Below are 13,087 nucleotides of genomic sequence, written 5' to 3' on the forward strand. Positions count from 1 at the left end.
CAATATTTGGCAGAATGAAAGAATAGTTGTAAAGCCCAAATTAATTAAGGAGTTACTGATAATTATATTTACACCTCCTTTTAAGCTTATCACTAGCGTTTGGAGTGGGGACGATAATAACCTAAGGGGTCAGGATAAATGGTCAACTTTTTACATAGCTAGGCGGCCCGTAAGCTTTTGCGCTATTGATGCTTCAAATATAATCGTATTAACATCAATTAATGTAAAAATTAATCAGCTGAATAGGTTAATTTGTAGTTCTTAAATATTAATTTAAACTTATTAAGAGCCCAATTATAAAAATAGATATTACGCGATATACACACATACGATTAGATATATTTAGATCACACATATACAACTGACAGAATGTCGGCCTTTTTTATTAGTTATATAAAAGCATTTAATGGGTCTTTATAAAAAATAGGTTAAATAAAAATTTATAGAGATATTTTTTTCAAAGCTCTTTAAGTCTCAAGTACTTTATATCCTTCCACATCATAGAAAATAATTAACGGACGCAACGACGATTCATCTACACGCTTTGTCTTGAACCATTTCCTGAAATCGGAAGGCTGATGTCGGAAGTGGTTACGAGTGGTGGGGTGGGGGGTAAGGTGCTAATTGCGCTTCTGTAATTACGAGCAATGACAGCGAATCGCGCAAGGATTACGAGCAGAATTTTCGAATTAATATATTTTACTTTAAAATGTGGAATTGCGTCGTAACTTTGTCATCTCATAAGTGAATTTAATTATTCCAACATATATATATATATATATTTAAGTATCAGATATGTACAATGATATTTACGTTACCTACATGTACTTTTGATCTATTGACGTCCATGTGTCAAATCTAGGAACTGCATTATAAACTAATTCCAGTGCATCGATTAAACAGTCATTTGATGCTGGTGACAATATTAAAATGAAATTAAATAAATTATGTTTTTAACATTTACTAAAACTTCAGTATTACGGTCACGTCAAAAGTGAAATTGCACATCCTTTCCATTCCTCTCCACGCTAGGTCGATTCGTACTTTAATTCATGATGTTTCTTTAATTATCAGAAGCCGTAATTATCCCCGATGTATAAAAACTAATTATTTACAAAATCCCAAACTTAAATTTAAATTTATCCAGCGCATTACGTCAATCAAATACAGAAACGAATGTTTATCATTATTTAGGAAAATTAAATTAAAATAACATTAAAAGTCGAGAATTTGTTAATTCATGGATAACATTAGTTACGAAAATTTAATTAATTTTCATACAAAGTCAGCACAGTAAACTCTAAATTGTATATTTATGTTAATAGCGGGATCCAAAGTTTGCGAAATATTAAAATTAAACAGTAAAAATGTATTTAAAACTTTAACACAACATTATAATAAGGTGGTTTTAAAACTGAAAGTTAATGTGTTAAGTTTCTAACTTGATTATTCGCTTTGAAATTTTAAAGCTATTAATGTACCTAGTTTTTTAATTCGAATAGAAATGCAAGTTTATGTTTACACAAGTAATACATGGTTCTATTTTATATCTATTTATATCAATCGTGGGTATTTCAATAAAAACCCGCATGTCACTAGCGTTGGCAAGATTGATTGACGTATATAGCTACGTTTCATTGTAGCACCTCACTTGGCGTAGCATGTTTGCCTACTGTCCGAATACGAAAATACGTAGAGCTGTTATTATCAAATATTTTTCATTTGAAAATAATTGGAAATTATTCATTATTGAGAATGGTTTTTTTCAATGGTTAGACGCGAACCGCGATCAACAAATGGAGTAAATATTTGATACATTAAATTAAAAATCATAATTCTGATAGTTGTGATAAATTACCATCTTATAGTTTATTTCTTAATTAGGTAACTAGTGCTAGAATATATGTATTAGCACAATATTTACAGGTTAATAATTGTTATAAATCTATTAATTAACGTATATTAAAGTAAATAAATAATTAATTATTACCAATAAACATATATTCCGCACCAAACAAGAGTGTGTAAATTAAAAAAAACTATCTTAAAACAAAAAACCAAGTGTAAGAAAATAGGCTGGAACTTAGCACAGACTTAATAGGGCAGTGAGTTATTTAGCGCGTCCATTATGACTAGCGTTCCTACTAAGTGACAAAGCGATGCCTTGAATAAAAAGATTTATTTAATAATAACCTAGACGGGGCAGCGTCGAGATAGCTTTTTTTTTAATTCAGAACAAGAACATGAAAATTGTTATGTCAATAATAAAAAAATTAAACGGTGAAAAATGCGAAGCCCGGCTTCTTATATGATAACACCAGTACATTAAAATATCTTTTCATTTATTGATATAGAATTATATTTCTATTTAACATTTAAGCGTACGTACATACAACAAAATAGCTTATAGAGTAATAAATTTTGATTATTAATACCTCAATATAAATCTTTGACTTTAGACATATAATTAATGTATCAATATTTAAATATTTGATACGTACAAAATTACTCTAATATATATAACGAAGGGTTGGGTATTAATTCGTTATCAGACATATTTATTTCCAAAAATATAAGTCTCGTCGTTTTTGTTCGTATCTTTTTTTCATAATATTCAATCAATCCTGACACTTTTTGATTCTTTTCTTTTTAACGTCATACTGACGTTGCCAGCATGTACGATAAAAACAAATAAATCCTAATCAAACTTTTTGATGCTTCGACATCTATATTATAAATTCCTTCAACATTTCATATGTCAGTGAGATTTGAACTAAATATTTTCGAATTAAGAATAACAACTGTGGTATATACGAGCTTGGACACATATATCTTAAGTAACAGAATAATTATTTCAAATAGTTAACTCGTGTAAGAGTTGTGCCCTAACCTGTCCTTTTCTTTAGCATAATTATTATATTATGACACCGTCCAACATCAAAAGATACTTTATGTGTTGCAGTGTTAAGTTTGTACGCGCATATGTACAATTATAAGTACAAGGAACAAAAGCACCTTTAATATCACGTCGCCACAAGAAGTATCGACCTGTAGTGGAAATGACCACTCACATCATATGGTCCACTTGCTCATTCATTAATTTTTTTTTAATAAATAAAAAAGTAATAATGGTAAAATAAAGGTGTTAAACCTGTTCCTTCCTTTTTATAAACATTTTCAAAATGATTTATTTGATTTATTACAAAAATACTTTCTCACTGAACATGACATGGATTCAACTAAGCATTTCATTTCCATATAAAAATAGGTCGAGAATAAAAGAGTTTCTTATACGATAAGTTGTTCTATTTTATCGATCGTCATGTTATAGAAGGTGTATTTGAAACTCGCGCTTATGTTGTATACTAGCAACTAATTTGAAGTAAAATCATTTAAACGATATGCATACATGCTATTGAAAGAATGAATTATCACTAATTGTATTTTTATTTATTTTGGAAAGGCAGATTAGCAAATGTGCCACGTGAATTCAAGAGATAATAACTACTCCTTACACTGAATATGCTCTAATATAAAAACGTGCTATTTCTATTCATAATAGGTAGATACGGTATGGGCAGAGGGACCCCGATCCATAGACTTTATCTCTGTAAGAAAAATCATCATAATGCATCATCAAACCTACCTTGGGATCTAAGATAATATATCCCTTGGTAATTACACTGGCGTACTCATCCAACAAACCGGAACATATCAATACAAAGCTTTGAGGTTTGATAGACTAATTGTTGACCCATATAGTGGTACCCAATAAGCTAGGATGATATACATAGATATATATGCGGTAGTATGAGATGCAATGGAATAATGGGTATATTAATTTCATCTATAATTCGCCTGATAAACTAATCCTCTCGAATTGATATTCCAAAGTTTTGCAGGGAAGGTCAGGATAAAAATATTTTTAGTGCGAAATGAATACTATAATTTTGAATGTTATCTATCTATCTGCCTATGAGCATGGTAGTCAGCGGTCTACACATCTTATATATCCTAATTGTTAATTGATCATCTTCTACACGTCATTGGTCCAACTTGCTGGATGATATGTCGGTAACTACGGCCGTTCTACGGATAACCTCGTATATATTGTCAGATAAGATCCTTCTACTATACTTCATAGCAGGTTGAGGGACCTTTGATTTGTAGAATAATACAGCAGTCGGTTTCACGTTTCGATATCGTCACGGTAAACAAGATTAGTAGAAACTTTAGTCATCAAATACTATGGTTATATTATTACAAGCTTTACAAAACTAAGTATAAGTATTGAAAATTGTTTTTAAATGTTTAATCGTTGCAACTTGCATTCAGTAAAGTGTTTTATAAGTGAAGGTAATTCCATTCGAAAGTAATCGTCCCATTGTCTAAACATTGAACTAATAGCATTAATTAACATAATTAAGCGCTCAGCCAGTCCCAGATGCTCACACTAAGCGGTGCTGTTCTCTCGGCGACGTGGTGTGACCTAATTATCTAGGTCACAAAAACTCCTTAACAAATGTCGGTACAGTGGTCACGTTTTCAGATGCAATGATACTAGAAGTGTCATTTAATATAGTTCTGGAATATTTATTTATTATTTTAGCAGTGGTATATATAGTCAAATTAGCTTTGTGCCTTTATTGTTCACGAGGAATCTAGACTTTATTATGTACAATGCATTTTATCTTTGAAACGGAATAATCTAAATCCAATAACAATAAACGGACAGATGCTGTAGAAATGCTTATTTTTTTTACTTCATCACAAATACTCACAATATGGATTTCATTTATTGTATCCAAAACAAATAATGTTCTGAGTCGCACAATCGCCCGCTTTTCGTTGTCAACGTCCATGCAAGAGCGATTCCTAGTATTCAGTTCTGTTTACAGTACTGAACAAATGTATGAACAAATAAATGTATGTATATTTACATTTGCGTATTTTTTGCACCATAAAGGTATTTTATATAATAAATAATAAATAAATATTGGAGAACATCATATACATTACTCTGATCCCAATGTAAGTAGCTATATTCCATAGCACTTGTGCTATGGAAAATCAGAAGTAACGGTACCACAAATACCCAGACCCAAGACAACATAGAAAACTAATGAACTTTTTCTACATCGACTCGGTCGGGTATCGAACCCGAAACCTCGGAGTGGCGTAGTACCATGGTGATCGTCAAATAAATAATATCTTCTTTAAACCACATAACAAAGTTAACGATAATTATGATCGTCTAGACCATTTAATTATTCTACAATTTAATACGAAACTTCATACTTAAATATTTATAAAATTATTATTTTGTGTTAAAATTTACATTTATCCATAAATTTGACAATTTAGAAATTCTATATATTGGTCTATACGCAACGTAGATGTAGGGATGTAATGGCGGCTATGGAATGGATTGTAGTATATCCACGTTTTAATCACAAAGCAATATTTTGAGATGACCAATAATATTACTGCGTTCTGCATTTTCCTCTATATCCGTGTTCGTCCGTTTGGTCATTCATTCTCGAGGGTTGCTCGCTCGGGAGAATGAACTGCGACCGGACCGGATCGAATTACGGACCCGTTCTTTGTTACAAATTACTATTACTGCTTATATACAACATAGTCTTTAATAAGATATTGAACAAAATCCATACAGATAAATTAGGAGAGCCGTTTTATTATAAAGCCTAACTGAAAAAAAATGCTAAGCCATTATACATATGTATGTTTTATAACAGAAGACATAGTGCGTTTGAAAGATATTTTTAGTATATACTATTAAAATATAGGTGCTCTTCTTTACTATTACCGTGACAAGCGTTAATTTCATGTTCTTATATTCATATAATTATATAGTACCGTATAAACATTATCTTCAAATAAACAATTTTGTACGTACATACAACGTTATAAGCATATTCAAAATTTTAAATATTACGATTTTGGTAATATTATATACGTATTAACAATAAGAGTATTACGAGGACTTAATTTACTTAAATAGTATTAATAAACTTTAATCACATATTTCTCTGAAATAATAAGGATTCGTTCATTGAAAAGGATCTTCTAATAACTTAGTTCTTTGTTTTCTCCGTGCACAGGATTTGTAGTAATAAATGTAAAAAAAAAATCGTTTTATTCTGTCCTTTTTTCTATGCGATAACACTTTTTACATTTTTAAGCCGGTCTGCATAGGTAGATCTCCTCTAATTCATAAGTTGCAGAAACAGTTTCCAAGTATAGTTATAATTATTTCATTTTATATTTTATTGCGAACGGTGTAAAGAAAATATAAGGTATAATTTAAAGCGATTTTTCAAAGATTATCTCTCGTGAAAGTAGTTTCGTATGGGAACAGATAAGAGAGGATAAAATTAATAAAGATGTATTTTTTATAAAAGAAAGATAAGTGAACTAGGAAATTAACTTATATTAAAATATAATTACTAATTGACAACATACATACAAATACTACAAACACAGTAATTATATTGTCTCTTGTGTAATTTATTATTTAATATGTACATATAATTATAAATGACATTCTGCTTATATCTAGATGTAATTAATCCATATTAATAATTAAGATTACCTCGTTGCTTTAGCAGGCAGCTTGTAAGACCACAAATCCGGGGTTCGGGGTTCAAATCGCGGGTGGGACTGAAAGTTTGAATTGTGAACATTCCCATGCCTCGGAATGCACACAATCCTTTAAACACTTTCCGGTCGTATCTGAATTGCCAATCTATCAAAGTATAATATAATAGGAATAAAGTGCGCTTGTGTTTACGCACACACATGTTTACCAGCTGGTAATATGTAAGAGATGACCCAGTGGTTAGAACGCGTGCATTCATTAGTTTTCTATGTTGTTTTGGGTCTGGGTGTTTGTGGTACCGTCGTTACTTCTGATTTTCCATAACACAAGTGCTTTAGCTACTTACATTGGGATCAGAGTAATGTATGTGATGTTGTCCAATATTTATTATTTATTATTAACACCTTAACCGATGATTACGGGTTTAAGCCCAGGCAAGCACTACTGAATTTCATGTGCTTAATTTGTGTTTGTAATTCATCTCGTGCTCTGCGGTGAAGGAAAACATGGTGAGGAAACCTGCATGTGTCTAATTTCAACGAAATTCTGCTACATGTGTGTCCACCAACCCGCATTGAAGCAGAGCGGTGGAATATACTCCAAACCTTCTCTTCAAAGGGAGAGTAGGCCTTAGCCCAGCAGTGCGAAATTTACAGGCTGTTAATGTTAATATGTACCGGCTTGTGCCCATTGTGAATGTCCGCCATTACCGATATCGTTCAGTAGAACGTCATCATAATGATTAATTCAATATCATTCAGGAGAATTTTTATACAAATATTTACCGAAAATTTGTTTACTGATTATTATCAAAATTCTCATACTCATAATAAATTCGAAATGGAAAAATAAAAAGAAAGTTTTATAGACTTATAAGCAAAGCAAGTGCATTAAACACAGTCATCATCTTTCTATATGGAACAGATGTTCCTAGCAAAAGTACTAAAAAACATAGAAGTTGTAAAACTCATAATATAGTTGTAGTCTCAAACAGACAGTACTCCGAAAGCATTAAACCGTGCCTCCCGAAGGAGGTAAGTTCAGTAAAGTGGCGTAAGTGCAGGGGTAAAATGTCACGTACTTTTGATAATCCACGCTTAAAACCTATTCTTGTGAAGGAGATAAGGACAGATATTGTCTACATATAAAGGTATGAAGATTTTTACAATCTGTGGAATGGAATCATGGATATACAGAATTTAAAGGCTAAAACGCGTGAATCGTGACCGAAGATTGGGATTTAAGGCCGGAGAGCATATTTTTTTTTTAAGTTCTTATTTTTTTTTATTCTAAATTTATTTAGCTTTTAATAAATCGCCGTGAATAAATCTACATATCGACATTAAACTATATCAAATTCTGTTACATCATCATATAATCTACCAACCAATTACTATAATTAGCCTTCCAATTAATATCCTAGTAATTTTTCTAAGCTGCGCCGTTCAACTCTGAAAGACATCCGCCCCAGGGCGCTGGATCAGGCATCAGGGGTGACGCCCGGCCTCCAGTTGTGGAGTCAGAGGAGTCCGTCATAGTACAGACGGAGGCAGAGTCAGAAGGCGCGCCCTACCTCATTCGATTTGGGTCACATATTGCCTCTTATTGGCTCGCGGTCTTAAGTGACAGCGTTCCCGTAACCCTGCCACCGTGCAGCGAGATGGAATTCCGGGGCTTAAATAGTAGGACTGGGCCTTCTGCCCCTGGTCCTCCTCCCGACTAGGCGGGAAATGCATTTCCTCCCCGAAAAAAAAAGTCATAATAATGTCCTAGAAGTTCATGTTTGCTTCATACAAACTTGACATATTTTGGACAATTCACATCATATCTTTATAAATTATAGCCTATGTGTTATTCTGATTTATATATATTATAGTAAAGTTTTATTAAAATCCATTCTGTAATATTTGCATGAAAGAGTAACAAACGTACAAACATTCGCCTTTATAATATTAGCGAGGATAGTGAAGATATAACTGAAAAAAAAAACATATAATTCGAAGGACAGAAGCTCAAGATTTTCGGTTGAGATGTACCTATACAAGTTTGAAACCAGGCTAGTATCGGTTGTTGAATACAAGTAAAACATAAATGTATTAATTTATTGTTTATTATTTGTGAAATTTTAAATTATCACTCGGCTGATAACTGTCTTATTTCGACTATACTGCTCTGGAGCATTGTGATGGAGGGCAAAACAAAATATTTACTTGAGAACCTGACCAAAGCCCAGCAGTGCAACATCTACGCTCAGTTTAGTAATTTTCTATAGAAAGTATTTAGTAGATAGGTCATTTATGCTCTTCGATTTTAAGTTTTTTTTTTCATTACCCAAAATATGTTTACAGACCAAAAAAAAATATTGGTTTAATGTTGAATACTTATAAAACTAAAATTCTACAAAGGTTTCGTACCTTATTTTATTACACATTCTTTACCTTTGTCTCTTTTAGTAAGCCTTCAGCTTAAAATATTTATTGGCAAAAATGTATTTGTCTGTGCATTACATCTCAGGAGAACGCTATGGATATTTATAGCAAACCTTTTACCGGCTATGTCATTATTATTTTTTCGTTCATTATTTGGACCCCAACAGTTTTTGTGGGCCCATAAGCTAAAGGGGTTCCCGGGATACAATCAAATCAAATCACATCAAAATATACTTTATTCAAGTAGGCTTTTACAGGAACTTTTGAATGGTCATTTAACGAAATATATTAAGTGAAACTACCACAGCAAAGAGAACCTCTTCAGCTCCTGGCGAGGAAAATGGTACGGATAGCGCCGTGGCTTTCTCAATGGTCTTTACCGGTGGAATGGGTCTACAGAAGCACTCTCTTCACGCCCCCACCGGAAAGACACTATCTCCACCCAACACCTGCTCCAGTCGGCAGTCCAATATTTGGAGATCTTATTAGCGTGATTAACGCCATACTCGTGCAGGTACCCACCGAAGCAATGTCCGGCATCTGTTTGTGTGCCGTAACTCCATTCCAACCAGCGACTCGAGTGGGATAAGATCACCTCCACGGTTGCCATGCATGCTGATGGAGACCCCAAAATCTCCGCGCCTCTGAGAATCAAAGCTAGTTAAGCTAGAACCCTGATTTGCACCACCACCCCACCCGATATCAAATAATAATTAATTATAATATATATATATATATTATATTATATTATAATATAATTAAATATAAATAATAATAATATGTGCCAAAATTAAAAACTAAAACTTAATTCGAAAAGAAAAGACTAAGACTTGAGTATCATCAAATAAAATCGCCCTCCGAACATACATACACATTTTAATTATTTATTCCCAGAATACTCTTTAATTGTATTCAGATCCCTTGTATCAATGCTTTGTATAAAGTGACCCTTTTAGGTAATTCATTATTCAAATTCTGAAGTGCTAGATCGGTGTAAGGCAATTTCACAGAGTTAATTGCAAAGAGACAGTCAATCCCGAAGGCCCGTCCGTGTAAGTTCGTTCCTGAATATTACCGTTTCGGGGAATTTCATTTACAAATCAGCCTTTCATCAAACGATATCCTTGCACTGCAAATGTTTGTATTCTTATTAGTAGCGCCAGAACTATTTAAAATAATTAATGTATATGTTTATGTAATAGAATATTTATTTATTTTAATTATAGTCATAAAATAGCAATTCGATTAATATAATAATACAGCCGAAAATCAATACTAATTAAGCCATTGTTTGCTTGCTATTACAATGACAAAGGGCATAATTAGGTTTTAACTATTAGGTATCATTTTATCGAAATAATCTCGTCATTTTATACGGAACAGTACGTAAACACAATGTCACTACGCTACTACTAGTATTATTTGTTTGAATTTAAACACGTTTATAAAGATGATTAATTTTCAAATATGCAAATATATACACCAATAATGTAATCGGTCCGAGAATTTATTTCTCTTTTATTTATTCAACGTTCAATAAAACTACCAATACAAATTGCAAAGTATAAAGAAGAATGAAATGTAAAACGCTTCAAATTAATAATAATAATAATTTTATTTATTTTGGATATTATTCATATTAAAGTCATACTTACTTTAACATTTTTTTATTCTACCCATCCGAGTAGCAAAGGTAATAAAAAATATGATATCAACGGTCTGACTAGACAGGAATTTAATATCGGAGCGAATGTGTTCCAATTAAATCACATGTCCTTGTTAGGTATAGACGTGTATACGCAATAGTATGGATAAAAGGCGAAGGTTTCTTTTATAGATATTTTGCTAGGCTTCGTCGGCTTCGCAGAGGAAATATTTAAGGGTTCACCGCGTTACATTAATCAGTATCGAGCTAAGCGATCTATCCACTTGTACAATACATACAATACATTTTACCGCACGCTCTACGATCTTTTTTCAGACATTTATTCAAATATCAGCCAAATTTCAAACTTATGGTCAGAAAATACCTAAATTTACCATTTAAATTAATTGGGATATGTATTATGTAAAAAAATATTTGTATAAAAGATATATATAATATAACAATAAATTCATGGCACGCATTTATAAAAAAAAAATGCCATCATCAACCTGCTGTAGATAGTTTAATCAGCGTAAGCCATGTTAGCACCCTAAAAGCACATTTTAACGAATTTCATGTGTCGGCTGAAATTTCGGCATATGTGTTCTCACTGCAGCTGTAGAATAAGCCCTAAAACGTTCTACTCAAGAACCTTTGTCCAGCACCGGTATGGAATCCCATTACATTTTCGAGCTGTTACTTCGATGTAGTAAATTTTGCTCTTGTAATTTGAAGATATTTCGGATATTGGCATGTAGACGACTGCCCAAAAGGGGAGTGCAATGTTTTCAGGACTCTAGTATGTGAGTTCCTTTCTAACGTAACTTTAAATGCTTAAACAGGTTTGCACAGGATGAGATATCGTTAGATTCTTTATTATTTCGAGTGTTTTTTTTTTAAGCCACATTGTAGCGTAATTTTGACTCTTTTTTTAAATTATTACATCAGAAGTGTTTTTGTTTTTTTTTTTTTCAATATATATTTCAATAAATCATGTCAATTGTTGAATAATGAATCAGATTTAAAATAAAACGATTATTCCAAATACAAAATTAAAGGTTTTTATTGAAATCGCTTTTAAAGGAAACCAGTTACAACAGTTAAAATGTAAATGTAATTCGAATTAAATGATTCATGTATACGATTGATATAAAGATTTTATAAAGACTTTAAAATAAAATATAATATAATACCACAAGAATAAAACAATTAATATACATTTTTATAATTTCAAATAACTTAATAGAAAAGTAAATGAATGGTATTTAGTATCTAAAATAAATTAAAATTATATTACAATCCTTATTCTATTATGGCTGTACCTATAAATGTCGCTTAGGAAGTGATTAAATATACAATATATTTGTATCTTCTTCTTTCTAATGTCAAATCAATGATGTTAGAAAGAGACAGTCACTGTTTAATAAACACTTGCTTGACAACGTTTATATGTTAGGCCGTTATTTATTAATTAAATTGAACAGAAGTTAGTAAAAAAACAATAAATATTTTTTAATATTAATAATTTGTATTAAATAAAAATGACTAGAAATTTAATTGAGATCCAATTAAAAATATACATCTACAAAATTTTAAATAATAAATATTATATAAATAATTTAAAAAAAAAAAACATTTTTTTATATGGCTACAATAACTAAAATTTTTGACGAAGTGCAGCATAAAACAAGCTACCGTAAGTGTGCTCAAGTAAAATGACGAGTTATTTTACATAATCTGAGCTCGCATTTAGCACTTATTCAAAGGATTTAATTGCATTAGGCAGTGGCCAGTAGTATGGCGTGATGTCGCTTATTCACGTGCTATTTGGAATACGTGTCATTTCCAGTTTTAAAAATTACTCGCCATATTAAACATAAGATTCACAATTTCATCTTAACAAATGAAAGTTATCTTACAATAAATAGATACAATATCACATAGTTACTCAAATCTGTTTTTTTTTTAAATACAAATGAATCAAATATTGCACTGCCCGAATATATCAGTCTTCTAAATATCAAAGAAAATATTAATTTTGTTACAGTGCGATTTAATACATACAATGAAAATGACTAATTTTAAGCCTAAACAGTCGTAAACAGTTTGATTATAAAACTCTTATAATAATACGTTTATATGATCCTACGATGTATATGTCGATAAATGATTTGAAAAATAGAGGATTCTGGATATTACATTATTATCCACACTTAGAGACACACGTTAATTTGAAAATCATATAAACACGGCACATACGAATAGGATTTCAAAAACAAATACAGAACAAGGCCGAACGCCTTGGATATACCGAAGATGCCATTAGTCGTCAACTCATACTGTGCCGCATTTGATATGATTCTTAGAAAATATGAATATGATGATGATATGAAA

Source organism: Vanessa atalanta, chromosome 10, assembly GCF_905147765.1.
Source record: "Vanessa atalanta chromosome 10, ilVanAtal1.2, whole genome shotgun sequence".
In the NCBI taxonomy this organism is placed as follows: domain Eukaryota; kingdom Metazoa; phylum Arthropoda; class Insecta; order Lepidoptera; family Nymphalidae; genus Vanessa; species Vanessa atalanta.